The sequence below is a fragment of the Chelonia mydas genome, chromosome 6 (assembly GCF_015237465.2).
Source record: "Chelonia mydas isolate rCheMyd1 chromosome 6, rCheMyd1.pri.v2, whole genome shotgun sequence".
Classification (NCBI taxonomy): domain Eukaryota; kingdom Metazoa; phylum Chordata; order Testudines; family Cheloniidae; genus Chelonia; species Chelonia mydas.
This window is the reverse complement of record NC_051246.2, coordinates 56,290,488-56,314,296: the sequence shown is the minus strand read 5'-3', so window position 1 is coordinate 56,314,296 and position 23,809 is coordinate 56,290,488. Positions and strand designations below refer to the sequence as shown.

At 39.9% G+C, this 23,809-nt stretch overlaps 1 protein-coding gene across 6 annotated transcripts in view; it reads left to right on the top strand.

Annotated features, from left to right (window-relative positions):
• Positions 1–23,809, top strand: part of LRRC4C (leucine rich repeat containing 4C) — a 921,733-nt gene that overhangs the window by 797,257 nt on the left and 100,667 nt on the right. Inside the window, exon 1 of one of the 6 annotated variants that reach the window (XM_043548659.1) lies at positions 19,449–19,645. The exons of the other annotated variants lie outside the window; for them this stretch is intronic. The gene's annotated coding sequence lies outside the window, so the exon portion shown is untranslated. Of the gene's footprint in view, positions 1–19,448; positions 19,646–23,809 lie in introns of those variants that run through there. 6 annotated transcript variants of the gene reach the window in all.

Below are 23,809 nucleotides of genomic sequence, written 5' to 3'. Positions count from 1 at the left end.
CTCAGTTTTGTGTATATTTGTAGCTGTTATGATACTGGTGCACAGAGGGGACAAATGAGAAAACGGCATCTGTGCTGACTTTTTTATGCCAAACAAACTAAAAATACTCAAATAGTGAAATACAATGACCGTTAATATAATGAAGGCAAAAGGGGACCAAAACTGGTAAGGAGGTGAATTAGGTCTGTAAAAAGAGGATGATAGAATCAGAATGAAGTAAAAACAGCCCTATGAGAAGGGCAGCTGAGTGAGTCATTTAAGTATTTCCCTGACTTTCTCTGGCTAAGCTTAACATTACTCAGCTAGAGTTCTTGGTGAAGGGTTAAAACTTTCAAAATATGGCCCTATTCCTGCCAAATTTCCAAGGAGGTGGATTCCTGAGTTGGTATGGAGTCTCATGGAAGACAATGGGACTCTATACTGGCCAAAAGCTCCACCCAGAAAGCTCAACTTTGAGTGGTTTCAATAGCTTCAATGGGATTACGAATGAGAGTAAAGTTATGCATATGCTAAGTGTTTGCAAGATCAGAGCCTATAAATATAATGGGCTGCACATTTGGGAAGAGGAAAATAGTGTGTATTTGTTTAAAGTATCTACTGCATTTTTCCAATGTGGAATGTGTTTCTTTTTGCTTTATAAATTGCTTTTAAAGGGAATCAGATAGTGCCTCTATGGACAGGATATCTCCACTGTAGGAAAACAGCAGGGAGGTATTCCTTTTGATTTATCTGCCAAAGCACCAGATTCCATAAACCTCTTTGTGGGGGAGGGGAATAGAAGTCTCCACATTTTACTCAGCTGGTTCTCTCTGGCATTTGAAGCATTGGGTAATACTGTAGCTAGCTGCAGCGAAAACTGTTATTCAAAGGAAATCTGTTTTAAAATGAATGACTTTTTTTTCTTGATTTGTTTTGTTTTTTCCCCAGTGTAGCACTTTCATTTTTTTTCAGAAGAAAATATGCATCAGTGATTATGTTTTTCCTGTTTCAATTTTTTTATTTTAAAGGGTAAATGATAAAAGGAAAATTATAGGGATCCATTAGGCTGGGGGGAACAGTGCTAGAGTGCTAATCACAGAGGATTGAGAGTCAGGACTCATAGGATTTTTTCCAAGTTTGGCCTGTGATTCATTGCATGGTCTTGAACAAGTCATTTAACCTCTTTTGTACCTCAGTTTATCTCTTTGTAATGTGAAAATAATCATATTTATAAACCCAGGGCCAGATCCTGCACACCTTACACAACCAAACCTCCTCTTGAAGTGCAGGTGTTCATGAAGGGTTGGGAAGCTTAGTTAATTTATGATTGCATGGTACTTTGCAATCCTAGAATGAAATATAAGTGCAATAATTACATTCACTAATACCATATATAATACATAACACTTCAACATGGAGTAATAGAGACAAAAGAGCATGCATATTCTATGCACTGAAACATTTTATTAGTTATACAGTTCTAGAATCAGAGACCATTTCTTCCTTCTTATGCCTCCATCCTAGCAATTTCCTTTTTTCTAAATTTGCCAGCATTTTTGTCCTACCCCTAACCACTTCTCAATATTCAGACTTTTAACAAGTGGATTTTGTTTTCATGACTTATTTTGCCTGAGGCATAAACTGAATTAAAAAAAAATCTAGGTAACAAGCTGAGTTCTTACTCATAAGAATAAGTGCTTACACACATGAGCATGGAGTCCTTACTTACGTACGCAGTGCATTGATTTCCATGGATCGCCTAGGTGAGTAAGAAGTATTTGCATGCATTAAGAGTTTGTAGGATCAGGCCCCTGCATTTTCTGGGCTGGATGTAATATTGATTTATTTTTATTTTGTACAATGGAATGATTAAAAAGACAATGCCTTAACTCTGTTTTCATTGGACAATGTGGAATTTTTAATTATATTCCTAAATGCTGCAGTCGCTTGTGAGCTTTAAAAGTGACTAGTTCATTTTGCCATAATCTACAACTTTGGTGTTTCTGTGGGGGGCATGATTAGTTGTTGTATTCAGTCCATGCACCACTGCCGGATGGAAGAATTTTAAATCACCCCATGACTATATAGATTTCCTCTGTTGGCTGAATGAGTGGAACTGATCACTTTAGCTCACTTTAGGAGAAGGTCATAAGTGATTGATCGTTGATGATGCAGACAGCTGACTCATGAATGGTGGTGTCTCTCTGTAAGTGGCTCTGGAGGGTTTAGCTACATTAATGACCAGGGACCTGATCCTGCAAATCTTTCCTCACATAGTACTCATATTATTCTGGGGGGTTGACTATTCCTGATATTTGTCTCTTTGCATTATTTAATGCTGCTTTGAAAGTCTAGGGTGAAATTCATCCCTGCTTAGAGGGTCAAATCAAGGCACAGGCATCACTCAAACCTCACTATGCCGAATGTTAAGGATTTAAGTGGTATGGAGGGCCCTCTGCAGTTAACCGAATAATAAAGAAGAAGTTGTTCACACACTGAGTTCATCTGTCACGTTCCAGACTGTAAATAGTTGTGGTGAGTTTTGCAGTCAGCTACTCCCACTGGGACATATTTATCTGGCGAACGTGTGTTAGACAAAGAAATATCTGTAAAATCTCCAGTTGATGGAGAGAACAAGATATTGGAGGGTTTTAGGTAACATATTTACCTCATATAAAATTCCTCAAACATGTCACAGCCCATGTTTTGCCATTTTACACACCCTCATTACCAGTGCAAATACCAATAAGATGTTTATCTCTTCTAGAACCATGGAGTCATTTCAATTCCCTGGAGATATTATGTGTTCAGTGGCAGGCCAATGTGGCAGTAATGTTTTAGATTCTCCCACCCACCCAGGGTATATGAAAATAATCACACTGCAATGCTGTGAAATCAATGTCCTACCACTTCTCCAAAAATCTGCCCATTGAAATAACATGTAACTCGTGTCCCACTGATTTGTAATATTGTGGCCAAAAGAATTGCATCCAATGAAGTGAGCTGTAGCTCACGAAAGCTTACGCTCAAATAAATTTGTTAGTCTCTAAGGTGCCACAAGTACTCCTTTTCTCTTTGGAACAAGGGCTCCCAAGCAGTATGCAAACTAATGGAAAGTGGCTTCGCTAATTAAATGAAACATCACTGTATTTAAGTGTGATTGGCAGAAACAACAAATAGTCTGCTGCATCTGTCTTCTGTATGTGAAAGTGGGTTTCTCTTGTGAGAGGGAAAATAATATAGCACGGTGTTTCGGAACATATCTTTAAAAGGTCAGTGCCAAAATAATAATCCTACATTTTAAAAATGCGCTCAGCTGTGGTACAGTCAACACCTGAGATTAAAACTGAAAGAATTTTAAAAATCTTATTTTTCACAGAAAAAAAAAAAAAGCACTTTGCTCAACACGAACAATAAAACTAGACTGGTCAGTTTAAGTCATATCTAGTTAGTTTCACTTTCTGGTTTTGAAGCACTATAAAGAGGTTATAATCCAGCATGAGGATGTTAATTCCAGGAGAAAATATTGTCTCTGAAATTTAAAAATACCATGAAAACTTTTCTGTTCATCGTAGGTTCAGATAAACACTTAAATATAAATAAATAACAAATCTTACAGTTTTGGCATCACCTGGGTTGCTTGCATCCCATTCAATTGCATTCCAGCTGTTTGTTATGATGGATTTAAAAGTCTGACCTCTAGTAGTAGTAACCTAATCTTTGTGTGTTTGAGAATAAGCAGCTGACCAGTTTGATTCAGAGTCCATTGCTTGTAAAATTGTCGTCCAGAAGTCTAGATTTTCATTGTAAATCTGTTGGGGTAGGCTGAGGGGGATTCTAGCCCTTTCAATTGCAAAGGAAACCTTGGAAAAAATGCACCAAATATAAACAATGTTTTCCAGAGGCTGCAGACAGCTTGAAAAATAGCTGTTTGAGATGTGATTTGTCCATTTCATTTCAATGAGATATTGACTCTGAATGCTAATGATGAGAATTAAACCTAATTATAGTTGACTATCACACTGCTAATCATTTTGGCAGAAACCTCCAGCTAATGTGCATATCTCACCATTCCAAACCACCTCCCAGGCCTTTTCAAGTGTCAAATGCCCAACCTAAATATTTCTGTATAGTTTGTTTATTATCCATACAGAGATGATTGGTATTAAGTACTGAAAATATAGGAGTGGTGTAAAATAAAATAGATTTTTTTTTTAAAAATGGACACAGGACACTGATTGCCTTATTCAATTTCTTTTTTATTTACTTTTAAAAATAAATCTAGATTTTAATTTAAATTAAACCACATAATTTCCATTCTGCCATAGCAGAACATCAAAGAACCCAGGAAATTTGCAGCAGAATTTAGACCCAACTTGACATGGAGCCTCAGTTATAATCAGTGGCTATGCTATAGGCAGCTGTAACTAAGATGGAAAGTTCAAGAGAGGAATGCACATGTGAAAAAGGGAAGGTGAATTAGAAATAGAAGAAATCAGAAAAGCAGAGAAATCTTTCCCAGCTGCTTGGCCTCTGTGGTGATGTAATTCACTCCTCAGCAAGAATACAATGTTCAGAACCCTTTTCCTGTGCTTCGGAGTCTCTGTTATCTAAAGAGATTACTATCTAGCGAAGGCATGTGCTCTCTAGAATGTCCCATGAGTTGGTTTCAGCAAGTCCCAATGGCTTTTACCCTCTCAGGTACAAAAAGAGGGTTCAGTTATACCCAACAGCTATACGTTACAACTTAAATAGGGTTCATTGAGAGTGATGTTTGGGGGCGGGGAAAGAGGAGGGAATTTTTTCACTACACAAATTGTAGATTTTGAGGTGATTGAGAGAGAACATGATCAAGAAAACAAACAAGAATCCCAGCTGATTCTATATAATTAATTATCAGCTGTCTGTCAGAGTATTTCTGATCCAACAGAACAAGGTTTGTAACAAGACCAGAGGTGACACAACCAGTCTGGTCATTCAGAGGCATTTTTCAGTTTTGTATTTATTTTTCCATAAAGCTAAGTTATAGAAACCATTTTCTTAAAAGCCCAAACTGTGGTTCACCAAGCAAAGCACAATTGTACAGCAGAATCTGTATGGGAGTGGGGATGGGGATGAATAATCCTACCCCAGCTCAGCTGGTGGACCTCTGTCCCACATAGTCACATACCCACATAGTTTCTCTGCCCATGGGATGTAGCAGAAGCTGTGGTCCATGAGTCCCTGCACAAACCTTTGGACATGGATATGTGTAATCCATGCGCAGAGCCACTGGCCATATCTTTGCCTGCCTGTGAGACCCAAGAAAGAGCCACTCTGCAGTATGAGTATTGGAGTTCTGTACATTCCCTCTGCAATCTGGCACTTCACCACCGGCAGCAGAATAGCCCTGATTCTGCTGCACTTCAGGACTTGTGTTCTCAGCAGCATTTGGCTGATACAGAGTTTAGCACTCATGAAACATGCTGCATTGACAATGCTGAAGACTCTTTGTCCATAGTACATATGCAGCACAAGCAATAATGAGGCTGTGCCTTGTGTGCTATGCCTCCAAAGAACCATGGCATAGAATCAGACTGCAAGAGTTTCTGTGACATCAGATGGGGCATCCTGCAAACTTTAGCCAAGCTAATGTCAATTAATATGGGAGAAATTCTTATGTATCCTGATCAAGAACAAAAAGCAAGGTCTCAAAAGGAGTGAGTATATCTGAAATGGGGGGATTGAACTCCAAAGATACTATATTAGTGCACTGGGGCCAATATAATTGATTCTAACTTTGGAGAGTTTTGATTAGTAGTTTCTTTACCTCAGTTACTCCCCATTCATTATAGAATGCCATAATCGAATGCCCTTATGTGTGATAGCCGAGGACATAGGCTAAAATATTCAAACTTGGATGATTCATATTAGACAGCTAAATCCATATATAAGTAACTAAACAAAAAAGGCCTGGTTTTTCAAAGGTGTTGAGCACCTGCAGCTCTCATTGATTTCAGTTGACTTCAACTTTAGGGACCACATTTAAAAATCTTGGCCTCTAACATAATGCAAAGCACCTATTTCATTAGACCTGTCTCTCTCTCAAAAAAAATTACTGTATTTTAGTTTTACATTTGCCTTTTAAAATATTATATTGCTAGATTATATGTCAGTGTGCTGGAATAGATTCGAAGATGGATGATTGCTTTTCAGTTTTGTGATACAGGCTGTACTTATGAACACTTAAATCAATCAATAAAAGTGGTTTAGCTGAGTCGCACAAGTCCATGTATTACTAGATATATTCTATATAGGCAATACATATATCACATCTAAATCCAAACCTGATACAAAACAATATATTAAAGTGACATGCACAATGTTTGTGTGGTACAATTTATCTTTATTCTTCTTATAGCTTATTCCTTTAGAAAAACCACTTTGTGTCCCTAAATGGAAAGTGTATTATGGAGGGTATATAAAGCAATGAGTTATGAGTGCTGCTGTCTATCTACTTTCATGATCACTGTGCAAAATATAATTAGGTTTAACATCAAATATGTAATCAGGAGGCAGATAGATCTCTTAGCAATAGCCCATGGCTGGCCAAGAAAATTAAATGTGAACCAATTCTGTAATTTGACACCCTTCTCCTGTGTGTGCTTTTGCTCTCATGTGTGTCCTAACAGGTGACCCTGTTGCAACAAAAGAATTAGAAAAAAATAATTTAATAAATGTATAAGGCAATGTCAATGCTCAGAAAAGGCTTGATATTTTCTGTACTTATTTTTTTTCTATAGCACCCATTCCTAGCATGGGTGAATGGATGGCTAGAAAGTAGGGCACCATATAGCATTGGTTAGAATTACGCATATCACAAGTACACACTGTGCATGCTTCCAAACATGGCAGCAGAAGCATTACAAAATTCCATATTGTGAATACATATATAGTCAATTATTGCATACAATTATTTGTCTATGATCATATCTGCCAAGTAATTACAAAGGGTAAAACAAAGGAGAAACTGACTTCATTAGGTGCAAAATATATTTAATTAAAAATATAATAAAAAACTTGGACAGTCTTGTAAAATGGAAAATATCGTGTGTACAAAAATAACCCTCTCCATGTAAAATGTATTGCACAGTTAGGACGTGACTGGGAAACCCATACTTATGTGAATATTCCCACTTGCTTTAATACATGAAATTCAAATTATTGTATTGGGTATGAGTTAGCAATACAGATGGCACTAAATTAAGAGATAGACTGAGCAGTTGCTCAAAGCCCTGCATAAGGCAAAGAATTTAACTACACTATCCAGGAGGAAGTCTGGGGAAAGGAATCATGACTCAATCACAATTCCTACCCTTCTCCTGCCTTGATCCATGGGGGAAATAATTTATTGCGGTGCACTGAAGGGTTCTTACTTCCCTCTTTGCACCGGCTCAGCTCTGCTTACTTGTGTGTTGGAGGGAGGAGCCAAGGTCCTGCCCACTCCACCTCTTTCAGTCTCCTCACCTGAAAATGGGTGCAGGAGAAGTGAAGCCACAGTCTGCTTTCCCCACATACCTATAGTTTGTGATCTGCTTGGGTAGGACTGTGGGACCTTCAGGAATCAGGGCTGTGCTACAGAGTAACTCCTGCAGGAAGTGTAGAGATGCCACACTTTTACACTCTAGATGCAGTCTTTGGTTTGCTAGACTGGACATACTTCCTATTTGGGCAGAAACAAAGACAACAAGGAAAGGGGAGTTGCATGCTACAGCTACACAGTGTGGTTTTGTTACCTCCTTTCTATATATAGTCCCTGTGTATAATAAGGGTTTATCTTGACCGGGGTGGGCAATAATTTTCACAGGGTGGGGGCACTCCATGAATTTTGGTAAGTCATCACAGGCCTCACATTTCTACTATATTAATGGAGGAGGTGTGGGGTCTGGGAGGGAGTTTGGATGCAGGAGGGGGTTCTGACCTGGGCCAGGAGATTGAAGTGCAGGAGAGGGTACGAGGTGCAGGCTCTGTCCAGAAAGTACTTACTATAGGCAGCTCCTGGCTGGCGGCACAGCAGGACTCAGGCAGCCTGCCTATATGCTGTGGCCCCCATGCCACTCCCAGAAGTGGCTGTGGCCGGCTGCTGCTGGCACGTCTCTGCGCGCCCCTTAGGGGAGGGGTGGGCAGCAGGTCTCCGTGCACTGCCCATGCCCGAAATGAGATGGTTGAGTTCAGGATCCTGACACAAGGAAGAAAGGAGAGCAGCAGAATACGGACCCTGGACTTCAGAAAAGCAGACCTTGACTCCCTCAGGGAACTGATGGGCAGGATCACCTGGGAGAACAACATGAAGGGGAAAGGAGTCCAGGAGAGCTGGCTGTATTTTAAAGAATCCTTATTGAGGTTACAGGGACAAACCATCCCAATGTGTAGAAAGACTAGTAAATATGGCAGGCGACCAGCTTGGCTTAACAGTGAAATCCTTGCTGACCTTAAACACAAAAAAGAAGCTTACAAGAAATGGAAGATTGGACAAATGACCAGGGAGGACTATAAAAATATTGCTCAGGCATGCAGGAGTGAAATCAGGAAGGTCAAATCACACTTGGAGTTGCAGCTAGCAAGGGATGTTAAGAATAACAAGAAGGGTTTATTCAGGTATGTTAGCAACAAGAAGGTGGTCAAAGAAAGTGTGGTTCCTTATTGAATAAGGGAGGCAACCTAGTAACAGGGGATGTGGAAAAAGCTAATGTACTCAATGTTTTTTTTTGCCTCTGTTTTCACGAACAAGGTCAGCTCCCAGACTACTGCACTGGGCAGCACGGTATGGGGAGGAGGTGACCAACCCTCTGTGGAGAAAGAAGTGGTTCAGGACTATTTAGAAAAGCTGGATGAGCACAAGTCCATGGGGCCGGATGCACTGCATCCCAGGGTGCTAAAGGAGTTGGCGGATGTGATTGCAGAGCCATTGGCCATTATCTTTGAAAACTCATGGCAATTGGGGGAGGTCCCCGATGACTGGAAAAAGGCTAATGTAGTGCCTATCTTTAAAAAAGGGAAGAAGGAGGATCCTGGGAACTACAGGCCAGTCAGCCTCACCTCAGTCCCTGGAAAAATCATGGAGCAGGTCCTCAAGGAATCAATTCTGAATCACTTAGAGGAGAGGAAAGTGATCAGGAACAGTCAGCATGGATTTGCCAAGGGCAAATCATGACTGACTAATCTAATTGCCTTCTGTGATGAGATAACTGGCTCTGTGGATGAGGGGAAAGCACTGGATATGTTATTCCTTGACTTTAGCAAAGCTTTTGATATGGTCTCCCACAGTATTCTTGCCAGCAAGTTAAAAAGTATGGGTTGGATATATGGTCTATAAGGTGGATAGAAAGTTGGCTAGATCATCGGGCTCAATGAGTAGTAATCAATGGCTCCATGTCTAGTTGGCAGCCGGTATCAAGCGGAGTGCCCCAAGGGTCGGCCCTGGGGTCAGTTTTGTTCAATATCTTCATTAATGATGTGGATGATGGGATGGATTGCACCCTCAGCAAGTTTGCAGATGACACTAAACTGGGAGGAGTGGTAGATATGCTGGAGGGTAGGGATAGGATGCAGAGGGACCTAGACAAATTAGAGGATTGGACCAAAAGAAATCTGATGAGGTTCAACAAGGACAAATGCAGAATCCTGCACTTAAGACAGACCAATCCCTTGCACTGCTATAGACTAGGGACCTAGTGGCTAGCCAGCAGTTCTGCAGAAAAGGACCTGGGGGTTACAGTGGATGAGAAGCTGGAGGGGAAGAAAAATGATTAGGGAGCTGGAGCACATGACTTATGAGGAGAGGCTGAGGGAACTGGGATTATTTAGTCTGCTGAAGAAAAGAATTAGGGGGGATTTGTTAGCTGCTTTCAATGACCTGAAAGGGGGTTTCAAAGAGGATGGATTTAGACTGTTCTCAGTGGTAGCAGATGACAGAACAAGGACTAATGGTCTCAAGTTGCAGTTGGAGAGATTTAGGTTGGATATTAGGAAAAACTTTTTCCTTAGGAGGGTGGTGAAGCACTGGAATGCGTTATCTAGGGTGGTGGTGGAATCTCCTTCCTTAGAGGTTTTTAAGGTCAGTCTTGACAAAGCCCCGGCTGGGATGATTTAGTTGAGGATTGGTCCTGCTTTGAGCAGGAGGTTGGACTAGAGGACCTCCTGAGGGCCCTTCCAACCCTGATATTCTATGATATTCTAAGCACCACCCCCACAGCTCCCATTGGCTGATTTCCAGCCAATGGGAGCTGTGAGGACGGTGCTGGGGGTGGGAGCAATGCGCGGAGCCACCTCCTCCCCGCCAGGGGCACACAGAGATGTGCCAGCAGCAGCCGGACGCTTCCAAGAGCAGCATGGGGCCACAATAGGCAGGCAGCCTGCCTGAGCTCCCCGCTGCACCGTGGGACTTTTAGCAGCCCGGACTCGGAGATCGCAAGGGGCAGAGGAAGCCGGACAGAAATGTTAGTCATGGTGGGCCAGACAGAAATGTTAGACAGGCTGGATCCGGCCTTCAGGTTGTATGTTGCCCACCCCTGATCTTGACAATGGTCTGCTCATCAGTGAGATACTGCCTGATACTGGACATGAAACATACAGCATGCTGGAAGACCCAGTGAGAGAAGTAGCATGGCAATGGCTGCCTATGTCTGAGAAGCAGGGGAAATGCTAAATGTGTCTGAAAATGGTTCAAAGAGCAATTTGAGCTATGGATGAAAGACCCAGTGGCAAATAAACTGAAGAATTGCAAAAAGATTGTTTTGCTGTTAACAATGACAAGCTCAGAAGCCCGAGATGTATACTATGCATTCCATACAAATGGTGGTAGGGAAAGAGAACAAAGCTTTGCAGAAATAATGATAATGTATGAGAATCATTCTGTCCCTAAAAAAATACTTAAGACGATTTATGTTCAGGATGTGAACACAGTACAAAGAGAACGAAGTTCTGTGAATATGGAATATTAAACTCTTATTAAGGACCAGATTGTCCCAGGGTTTAACCATGAAAAAAGGACATAAATGGTTACTAAGGGAGATGGATCTGACACTAAAAAAGGCTATATATATATATATATATATATATATATATATATATATATATATATATATATATATATATATATATATATATGCCAAGCAGCAGAAAAAACAGAAACATAAACAAAAAGCCTAGAGAAAGGCACAGAGCATGTCTGTGAGTACTGTAGTTAAATCAGCAAGGGAAAAGTTACTTGAAATTAAATTGGCCAAGGACAGAAACATAGAAAGCAGGAAACAATGCCAGCCATGTGGTAACCCACATGATTATAGGAAATGGCCAACATTCAGGCAAATGTGTAGAAACGATAATAAACCCAAATGTTGTGAAGAGCTGTTCCTAAACACAGTACTGGAAGAGGCTGAAATATCCAAAAATATTAATTAAAATGTGCACAAAGGGTTTTTATCTAACATGCAAGATGGATACAGGCTCAGAAGTAAGTGTAACAACAGAAACTGAAATAGAGAAATATAAGGAGCACATATAAAAGTGGAAGAGTCAAAAGTGAAAGACTATCCTGGAAAAACCATTCCAGTGATGGGTGAGTGCACAGTTGGCAACGGGCTTTGTTACAAGGATAGGTTCCTGGGTTAGTGGTTCTGTTGTGTGGTATGTGGTTGCTGGTGAGTAACAAAGCCTCCAGCTTTCACCCTGACCACACCACACGATCCATTGTCTACAGCCAAGCTCTGCGATACAACCGCATTTGCTCCAACCCCTCAGACAGAGACAAACACCTACAAGATCTCTATCAAGCATTCTTACAACTACAATACCCCTTCAACGCATTATCAAGGATCTACAACCTATCCTGAAGGATGACCCAACACTCTCACAAATCTTGGGAGACAGGCCAGTCTTTGCCTACAGACAGCCCCCCAACCTGAAGCGAATACTCACCAGCAACCACATACCACACAACAGAACCACTAACCCAGGAACCTATCCTTGCAACAAAGCCCGTTGCCAACTGTGCCCACATATCTATTCAGGGGACACCATCACAGGGCCTAATAACATCAGCCACACTATCAGAGGCTCGTTCACCTGCACATCCACCAATGTGATATTTGCCATCATGTGCCAGCAATGCCCTTCTGCCATGTACATTGGTCAAACTGGACAGTCTCTACGTAAAAGAATAAGTGGACACAAATCAGATGTCAAGAATTATAACATTCATAAACCAGTCGGAGAACACTTCAATCTCTCTGGTCACGCGATTACAGATATGAAAGTTGCGATATTACAACAGAAAAACTTCAAATCCAGACTCCAGCGAGAGACTGCTGAATTGGAATTCATTTGCAAATTGGATAAAATTAACTTAGGCTTGAATAGAGACTGGGAGAGGCTAAGTCATTAGGCAAGTATGCATCCAATGAAGTGAGCTGTAGCTCACGAAAGCTTATGCTCAAATAAATTGGTTAGTCTCTAAGGTGCCACAAGTACTCCTTTTCTATATATGAAAGTGTTATAACATCATATGAAGATGTATGCACAGGAAATGGGTGCTTCTGGTAACATACAAGAGACAGTTAAGAGACGATGTAGAAGCTGTGGTCACATACCGTAAGAAAGAGATTAGAAAAAAAGCGGCAAAATATGACAGCAAATGGTATCATTCAGAAACTAGAGGAACCAACCAATTGGGTCCACTCGTTAGTAATTGTAAAGAAAAGGGATGGAGACAACAGCTGCGGATAGACCCAAAATTGCTGAATAGAAACATAAAAAGAGACCTTTTCCATTTGCCCACAAGAAGTGAACTGTTATTTGAGATGGTATGAGCCAAATTTTTCAGCAAATTAGATGCATCAGTGTGATTTTGGCAGATCCCCTTGGACAGTGAGAGCTGCAAGATCTGCACTTTCAACACACCATTTGGCAGATATTGCTTCTTAAGACGATATTTCAGAATATGTTCAGCTCCAGAAATATTTTACTGTACAATGAGCCATACGCTAGAGGGTCTAGCAGTCACGAAAGTGTACATTGATGACATAATAATTTGGGGCAGCACTGACATTAAATGATCAAGAACGATTGAGGAGACTACTGGTAGTTGCAAGAGCTAATAATCTTAAACTGAATAAGGCCAAATGTTAATTTCAAACAGCAAAAAGAAAATACTTGGGAGAGAGATTGACTTCCAAAGGAATCTTGCCTGATGAATTAACTATTCAAGCAGTAGTGTACATGCCAATACTAAAGTTAAAAAAGGAATTTAAAGGCTGCTAGGCATGTTGACTTATGTCTGCAAATTCATACCTAACTGTACACAACTCACCTAAGACATTTTCTCCACAAGGTCACTGAATGGCCCTGAATGCCAGAGCATGAAAGCGTTCAGTGATTTAAAGCACTTTTTGACATCAGCTCCAGCATTGCAATTTTTTGACCCACCAAAAGGTATCAAATTCTCCACAGATGCTTTGAAAGGAAGTCTGGGAAGTAAGGCTATTACAGATGCAGAGAAAATGTACATACAGATTGAAAAAAAAAAGACACTAGATCTAGCAGACATAGTTCTGGTACAAGATTTCATGACTTTAGTTTCTGCTTGAAAGCTAAAACCATAAAGAATCACAAATCACTGATGGAAATACACAAAAAGGAACTTGGAGAACACCACCAAGGAAATAGTGATTACTTTTGAAATTACAGAACTACGAACTCACCCTGGAGTTCCAATGTGGATGCCACTTAGGAATGGCAGACACACACTCAAGAGTGTGTGCTCCATCTGACATTACATGGCCCGATGATCTGGAACAAGCAGTAAACATACACTGTAACATGATAATAGTGTCACATGCTATATCCCCAGGCATATCGGATGAATTAGTGACAGAAACAGCTAAAGATGAAATTCTGAAAACAGTGATACATGCAATAAATAAAGGAAGGGGGAAATAACATTTCTCAGCTGCATATTCCCACTATAAAAATGAGCTTTCAGTGATCTCAGTTCTCTTGAAGGGAACACAGATCATGGTTCTCACAGTTTGATGAGAAGGAAAATATTGGAATGAATACATGAAGGGAACCTGGGAATGACCAAATCACAGAGCAGAGCAGGAGAAACTGTATTCTGGCCACAGATGAATAGTGACATTTATGAAATGGTGAGCAGGTTTGGAACATGTCAGAAGTAGAGATTCCCAGCAGAAAGCACCAATAACTAGCAATTCCATGGGACAAAACTGGGATTGATATGTTCAGTTTAGGAAGACACGAACCTGTTTATAATGGACTACTTTACCAATTTCCCAGAAACTTGAACACTTGAAGACACCACAGCAGCAACAGAATCAGGCACATTAAATCTGTATTTGCAAGTCATGGACTTCCAAAGACAGTAATAGCTGACAATGGACCACAGTTCAAGAATAAGGAATTCCTGGACTTTGCTAAAACATATTACTTTCATCATGAGACATCTAGTCCCAGATATCCTCAAACTCGTGGATTAGCTGAATGTGCTGTATGTATAGTGAAGCCATGGATACAAGAGAAGATCCATATTTAGCAATTCTCAACTATACTGCTACTGCTGTATTCCTCTACAACAGACATATAAATACTCAATTACTAGATATGCATCAGAATGCTTCCCGCAGCTCCCATTGGCCGGGAACAGCGAACTGCGGCCACTGAGAACTGTGGGCAGCCTTGCAAACGTAAACAAACTGTCTGGCAGTCCACCAATGGATTACCCTGATGGGCTGCGTATGGCCCGCAGGCCACAGGTTGCCCACCACTGCACTAAATGATCATGTTATTGACCAATAGACTGAAGAGTCTGTTTCAGACAAGGATTTGACTAACGAGTGTTTGCAATACAGCAGATTGGGAAGACTGCTGAAATGCTCTAAGAGACTGATTCAGACAAGTTTAAGCAACCTGAAGAGTTGTCAGTTATTGTACTTGTAATAGTTTGATAGTTTATTTTAATAGTGTTTCAGTTAAGTAAGGATATTTTTAAAAGAGATCTGCAAAAGGGAAATGTACTATAGAATAAGTGTTCCAGGAAGTACAGAGGTGCCATACTTTGTGTGCATGCTAATCTTTGGTTTGCTGGGACACACTTTCTGCTTGGATAGAAACAAAGAAGGCCAGATCAGGGCAGTCACAAGCTGCAGCTACACAGAGCAATAGAAAGTTCTGTTGCCTCATTTCTGTACATAGTCCCTGTTCATAATAAAGGGTTTATCTTGCCAATTCTCTGTTTGTCAGTAAGATATTACAAGGGCAGGCAGGTAGTGTTGGAGGCTTTGCACCTCCTCACTCTCCTTTATGGATTCATTAGGGCCAACCACAGCCTGAAATTAAAGACCCAGTCCAACAAAGCTCAACTGGATCTGGGCTCTGCATCTGGCAGGATTGAGACCTGTATCAGAAATATAAATTGAAGTAATTACTCAAGTGTCCAATTGGATCATGAAATCATTGTAGGCTATAGTTTTTCAGAGCCTTTCAGGATCAAAGATTATTAAACAAACAAGAATGATTTTAGATCACAGGCACTGTGTGCATTGGAACTTGGGTTCATTATATTTTCACATAAAAAAACCCTCTTGCACATATTTTTGGAGTATATAACGTATACAATTTAGTTTATCGAACATATAAAAGCAGATTATTGTATATGTAAAAACATTATTGAATGTATAAAAATAATGTTGCAGATCATTTTTGTGTTCAAAAGTTGGATGTTTAGATCAGTGATTCTCAACCTGTGGCCAGGGTCCAGAGACTATGTCTAAGGGGTCCACAAAAGACTTAGACTGAACAAAACACACACACACACAATAGATTTCCAAGGGTTCCGCACCTCCATTCGAAAGTTTGTAGGGGTCTTCAAATGAAAAAAAAAATTGAGAACCATGGTTTAGATGAAACTGAAATTTATTTTCCTGTTTTGAAATATATTTTAGGTATTTTTTTCAAACCTGGGTACCTAAAGTTAGGGGACTTAAATAAAAGTATCTTGATTTTCAAAGTTACTAAGCACATTTTTGCACATATTTACTTGTGTTTTGTATTTAATTATTGAATACATAGTGTATTGTACTGGAAAATGTGTGAATGCATTCCTCTCCCTACAGAATGGAATCAGAACTGCATAACTGTGTCATAGGAAGGATGGTCTAGGGGTTAGGGTGCTGACTTTAGATTCAGGAGACCTGATTCCTACTCCACTGCAAATTTCTCTGTGACTTTGGGCAAGTTTTCTCTCTCTGCCCCTGTCCCTCCTTCCTCCTGCGCCTCGTAAAATAAGGACAATAATACTTCCCTATATCAAGGAAGACAAATGCATTAAAGATTGTGAGATGCTTAGATGTTATTGTAATGGGAACCATACAAGTACTACTTCTGAGGGCATTCTGCACCAAAAAAGTGAAAAAATCTGTGCACAATATTTTAAAATTCTGCAAATGTTATTTTCTCAAAATAACACTACATAATCATGCCAGTTTACATTATTTTCGTTTTGTTTTTTTCAAAATACCTGTCAGCAAGTATGTCTGTAACAATACAGACAGACACACACACAAAAATTCCCCCGAAAGTGGAGAGTTAAAGAAACCTCTATGACAACCCAGTTCCAAGTTCTTTGTCCCCTTACACCCCTAGAGCCCAGCTCGGGGGGAGGGGGCAGACACCCACAACACCTCCCCCCCAGAGCTCACCTATGCCCCCCCATCAATACACCTGAACTCCCTCCTCCCCAGAGCCCAACCACAAGGGGGTCCCCAGCCCAGATACCAGCACCCCATCCCCTCCCCCACCCCGAACCCAGCCATGGGGGTCCCCCTTGCCCAGACAGACACTCACACCTCCTCCCCCCCAAGTCCAGGCATCCAGAGGGAGAAACACCCTGGTGCTCTGTCCCAGACGTGCAGAGTTTCCTGTGCACCACCCTTTCCTTCCCTCAGGGCCTGCTGGGAACTGCCGCTGCCACGAACCCTCTAGCTCCCTCTCCCTCCCCCCAGCAGTGTCTTCTATGTGGGAGTTGGGCTCTGCTGGGTCCAGTGGCCCCTCGTGGCAGCTAGTAGCACTGCAGCTCTTTTCTGTGGGGGGCAGGGAAGAAAATTCTGTGCACACTGTTAATTTCTGCAAAATTGTGCAGTGGCACAGAATTCCCCCAGGAGTAAAGTATCAAGAAAACATAGGTTACTAAGAGGTAATTGAGATTCCTCTTTAGTTCATGTAGTCGGTAGGGGTCTGGGTTATGGGAGGAGGATTGGAGCTCTATCTTCTCTGCTGTTGTGAAGTTCTGACAAATTACACTATTGAATATAGTGTCTCCTCTGTGTTTCATGTGCCAGCAAATAACATGAAAGGACTCCATGCTTCTAAAACTAAACTTGCTCTTTAGTGAGAAGAAAACTATTACAGAGATGCTGCAGTTGCCACCAGCATTCCAGCCATGTAAATATAAGACTGTATTCATGGTGCTACATCCAAACCCTTTCCTCCTGCAGCCTATGCTCCTTCATCGACATTCCATGCATATTGCTACACCATGAAGGATCAGCTGGCCAAAGGTTTGTAACAATATGAATGTACTTGTCACTCTGCCTAAGTAGGTCACAGCTGAGAGTACCAAATTCAGGAAAAAACCCTCAGAAATAAGGCACCCCAAACTGATGGTTATTCTACCATTAGATATACCAATCCAATAACAAAAGTAAACTTCTGTCTTGCCACACTGGTTAACAAGAAATCAAAAATGCAGTCTCCTTAGGCATTCCAGTACTTATTTCACCATCCAGACATGAGACTTTATGATTAGTGGTTATTGAAAACCAATTTCATTAAAAAAAAAAAAAAGAAGAAAAAAGTTCTTCTGATCCCAAGAGATCAGCCACACAGCCAGGTCAATATATAACTCAGATTTTATCCAACAATTATGCTGTTGCCAATCCTTTAGTAAATAAAATCTAAAGGTTTATTTATAAAGAAAATGAGAGTTAAAATGGTTAAGGAAATCATACAGATAAAGTAATTGCAAAGTTTTTATATCAGATTTGAAGCAGTGATGGAATAAACTGGAAGTTTGGAAAAGTCTCTCTAGAAATTACCCAAACAGCTTGGAGGTCATCAGTCCTTGTTTAGAGCTTCCTTGTTAGAAATTCAGTCCAGAGAAGTGAAGCAAGAAGTGGAGACTGTTCCCGGGTCTTTTATACCTTCTCCGATATGGATGGAATTTTACTGTCCAAAACAGCACCCACAGTACAATTTGTGGAAAAGTACAGGCACAAGATGGAGAGTCCAGGGTCACATGAGCAAATCACATGCCCTTACATGGCTTGCTGACTCACAGGGACAAGCCACTGGCTGCTTGAAAGCTAAGGTGTCTGCAGGAAGAGCTATCTGGGTGTAATGAGTTTCTTCCATGATCCATTGTGAGAGTCAATTGCCTTTGATGGGCCAACAACACAAAGCTGTGTGGCATCAATGTGATTTTTCTTGGTGCATTACCCAAGAAACAGACACATTTGAAATACAGGTACATAATCAATATTCATAACTTTAGATACAAAGATTATACATGCATATAAACAGGATAATCATATTTGATAGATTGATACCCTACATAACATACTTTGTATAAGATTTGTTGCAATTGTATAACAGTGGTAGCAACAATGATATACATGGTCATATTTCAGTCATACAGCATCACAGTACTGCATTTCTAACATCCTAATATCCTGTTCCTTCTCCCCCAACGTGCAAACACTGACAAATTGCAACTCATTTCTAGATATGCAAAACCCCTACTATTCCATTCTTGAGGGCTTCTTGAGTGGAGTCTGCCAATTGTCAGTTTTCACCGGATTAAGCTATATTTTAGATCAGTTTAGCAAACAGAAAAAGAGAGAGAAAAAGTAACTCCCCCCCATGCCTGGTTAGAAATGGTCACATAATCTGTCAATCAAGAATCATTATATGCCTGGTGCTGAAAGGGAAGGGGTAAGAGTTTCTTGAGAGTTTAAGAGGATATTTAAATTATGTCTAAAAATTAGAGTTTGTTTTTGCAAAAATGATTTTATTACTTTTTTAAAAAACCCTTATCCTGCAAACACTGAACATCCCCTTAGTAAATTCTCATATGTAAATATTCCACTGAACTTGCACGAGCAGAAGGGAGTGGAAGCCCCAAAGGTAAAACCGACCAGTCTTGTTGACCTAGCTGAGTAAAGTGCAGAAGGAAAGCAAACTGAATAACCAGTAAAGACTAAATTTGATTTTCAAATCATTTCCTAATTATTTTATTTTTTAATGGGACTCAAGCACTTGTGCTTGGCTGAATAGGGATGATCATAAGCACATGCTTAAAGTTAAGCACATGCTTAAATCCTTTGTTCAATCAGGGCCCATGTGCCTTACACTGCTACTTAGATATAATAATGAAAATGTGTAGAAAACTGAGATTTAGGATTCTTGTATTTCGGAACACTCATTGCAAAAGAATCATAAAAGCACATAGTGATTTTTGTTTTGAAAAGGTAACAGTCTAAGTGGTTCATGTTAGTTTCAAGAGGAAGATACCCTTATTTGAGGCTGATGATATGAGCATCTGTTGAAGGAAAAGGTAATATCAGGATGCCTGCAACTATTGCTGGATTATATATTTTTTTTCTTCCTTTGCCTTTGACATTTCAAAATGTATTTGCACTTTATTTTTAATATGAATATGACTTTTCAAATTAAAATCTAGAAAACCACCAAGCTTTTTTTTTAAAAAAAACTAGAGACTTCTCAGAACACTGAAGCTCAGAAAGATTTACAGATACCGGGTATTTCTTATCAAGTATTTGAAATGCAATTTCCCAGTAAAGGTCAGGATATTTTTATTGTTTTTAAAAACATGCAGTGATAACTATTTATTTGCCTGTGATATCAAAAGCTTTTAGGTCCTGTTTTCTATAGTTGCATGGAATCTTCTATATCACGTACTTACAGTTTTGTAGACTTTTTCGCTCACGTTTTAGAAAGCTTTTGACTTTTGGTCTTTTGTATTTTAAAGAAAAGTGTACGTGCGTGTTGGGGGATGGAAGACAGTCATGGCATTTAGCATTTTTTCTGCCCAAGCCTTTCTTCACCCATCTATCTATCTAGATTTTTATAAGGTCACTAAGATACCACGGTGATGGGTGACCTTATAAAAAAAAAAACAGATGAGTGCAGAGGGGCTCCATTTTGCAGGAAAAATGCTAAATGCCATGGCCAGTGGCTGCATAAAAGAGGTTTTCAGAGATAGAAAATGAGTCAAGTCTGAAAACATTAGGATAAATACAGTGATGATATAAGCTCTTTATTTAAAGTAGAAGGAAAGATAAGAGAAACAAGGTCACAAAATTATATGTTTTCATGGCTTCTGTAAGAATGCTGAAACGCAGTGATGTTCAAAAACAGTTGACTAGAGGGAACATTCTCACAGAAATTAGAGATCTAAATAAAGACGTATTTAAATAATCTAGTACACATCTACTGGGGTGTTGGGGACAGTGCATGATTGTTTCTTTCTGTCTTGTGCTTTATCTACTCTACTTTCAACAGTTCCAAGCAATAGGTCTAACACTACTCCCCTCAAAAGATTATTTCACAGCCTGACAGATCTTACTCTTAAGAAAGTTTTCTTAATATTCAGCCTACATTTTTCCTTCTTTATTTCATCCATTTGCTCCTAGTTTTTTTTTAAAAATTCTCACCTTCTTTATATCACACTAAATAATTCCTCTCTCTTTTTGATGTTTATACCCGTCCCTTTTGTATAAATGATAATGTTCCCTCTCAGTTATCAGTGAGCATGCTAGACTTATTTAACTCTTCCAGTCTTTCCTCATAGGTCAGTACCTCCAGTTTCCTGATCATTGCTGTAGCTCTTTTATTAATTTCTTCTGTTTGGTAATGAGGTATCCAGAATTAATGCAAAAAGAAAAGGAGTACTTGTGGCACCTTAGAGACTAACCAGGTTATTTGAGCATGAGCTTTCGTGAGCTACAGCTCACTTCATCGGATGCATCCGATGAAGTGAGCTGTAGCTCACGAAAGCTCATGCTCAAATAAACTGGTTAGTCTCTAAGGTGCCACAAGTACTCCTTTTCTTTTTACGAATACAGACTAACACGGCTGTTACTCTGAAACCAGAATTAATGCAATTTTCCAGGCACAGCTACCACAGACCCATGTCAAGAGACTATTGCTTTTCTGCTTCATTATGTGATGCTGCTGGATTTGGCTAATGTGGAACATGTATCTGAAATAGCTGATTCAGCATTTTCAGCTACCTCTTTCAACCTTCTTCAAATACAAGTGATACACCCCTCCATAGCCATATCAAAAGAGTTTTCATCTCAACTCCAGTGATAGCCACTTCTTGTCATGGATGGGGGTAGGGTGTGCAGTGAGTAGCTGGCACTGTTGTTGTCCAGGATGGTATTTGCTCGGTGGCAGAGAACTTTAATCCCCAGCATCTTTCACCCATATAAATGGCTGAGTTTGGGGGGAAAGTTTTATCTCTGCCAAAAACCTTCTAAACATTATTCTAAAGGGTCCATTCTCCCCTCAGCATGATTCCCATGAGAACTTATGGGAGCAGTAGATCTGCATCAAGGATACAGCTAAAGATCTATCTATTAATTTTTGAATAATTCAAATAGAAAGTAACAATAATATGCAACAATATAATAATACTTAGCCTTTCTATAGGCTCTACTGTCTGAGGATCCCAAAGTGTTTGACAGATGTTAACTAATTAAGCCTATAACTCCTATGAAGTAGGTAAAAATTGTTATTTCCATGTTAAAGATGGGAAACTGAGGCACAGTGAGGTTAAAGCTCATATTTTCAAAAGTGTCATCTAAGTTTGTGGTCCTTGGTCAGTGGATAACCAACTTTAGACACCTACAAGGCCTGAATTTCAAAAGTGCTGAGCACATATTACTCTTATGGAAATCAGTGGGAGCTCAGCACCACTGAAATGCAGGCCTCTATGTTTCCAAGGGTGGACACACAAAACCCAAGGCCCCCAGAATTAGAGGTTCCTTTTGAAAATGTGTCTCTAAATGACATACTCCAAAGAATCAGGAATTCTGTGGAAGAGCCTTGAGTATAACCCAGATTTCCTGGCTCTCATACCTTACAAGACCATTCTTTCTATTATATGCACAAAGTCAGGAATAAATATATTAGACTATTACAAGCCTGCTCAATAATAGTTTGTAGACTATAAGCAGTAACCTCAAAATTCAGATGCAGAGGTGTATTAATTTGAGAACATCTGTCATAGGTTGCTGCATTATTTACATCCAGAAGTGTTCATATTATGCTAGATGCTTTCCAAACAGGAAAGCAGACAGCTCCTGCCCCCAGGAACTCATAATCTACTTACTACCTATTCAGTTTGTTGTAGAAGGAAGGAAAACCATTATGACTCTCTTAATATTTTGTGTAATAGTAAGAGAGGAGACAAATATAATAATAGTTGTGTTAAATGGATGGGTCTTGCCTGCATGTCATCCTGCACATATATGTTCCATTATAGTTTCTTCAGTTGTATACACAGACATTGAATAACATATTGTCTACTGGTCATTTTGAGTACTATTGCATAATATGGATATGACTCAAATTTCAGTTTGCCTGTGTGTACAGTACTTAAGCAATGACACTAGGTCAGGCCTTTCATGGCAGCTAATGACTGACTGCAGCCCTTGAGGAATCTTAACCCAGCTGGTTACTAACTGAAGAATGGCCAACCTAGAGGCCATTACTGCTATTATAAACTATGACAGTATAGCAATGTAAAGGGGGAAAGAATACCCTGTTTTCAGTCTACTGTGTCAATGTTTTTATCTGCTGCTGGTGGTACAGTTGCATTGTCTATATGCTTCTTAGAAAAAGACAAAGTAGCCATCTAGAAAATGGGATTTTATGCTCCAGGCTGCATTAAGTTTATAATGAGGTAAAGTAGTAATATTGCATGAAGTCCCAGGTGAAAGGTTGTTAATACAATAGCAACACAAGTCCCATAATTGTTCTATTGATTTTATACTTGGTCTGAAGAAACCACAGTGGAAATTGGTGGTGACCAGTGAGTGAGTCACTATTGTCACAAAAAGCTTTTAAAAACCCCTGTTTCTGCACAGCAAAGAAGCTTTTGTGAACTAGATTTCTCTTATTGTAGAAAAAAGGTGCTCAATTTATTGATTATTAATATAGGCTAACATTGTTCTTCTCTTTTAGTTGGATTATTTTTTGGCCTGGAATGGGGAGATTTAAGTTCTATTCCTGGCTCTGCCCTAGATATCCTGTCGGCCCTTGGACATGTCACTTCACATCTCTGTGCCTCAGCTTCTTCATCTGAAAGATGGAGTAGTAATATTTTTCTGCCTCAGAAGAGTGTTATATAGCAAAACCTACTCTTGCATTTTTTGTTTAAGACTATGGAGAAGCTCTTGGCAGAGCAACTCTGAGTATCTAAGTGTTTCATCTCTCCTGTATCAAGCTGGGTATAAACCTGTGTACCTCACAGAATCTTCACTGGTTGCTTCTTTTGATGATAGATAAAGTTTAGCTGTCAATGCTTATTCTGTTAGATCTATTATCTGCCTTCATGCCCTAATGGGAGTAGATAAGGATGACTTTTGGTGGCTTCATTCCTTTTGCTGGTGGTTTGAGGATTTGGGGCTGGGAATATTTAGTGTTGTTTGCTTATAGTTATGTTCTGTTGTGTTAATTTGAGTTAATATGG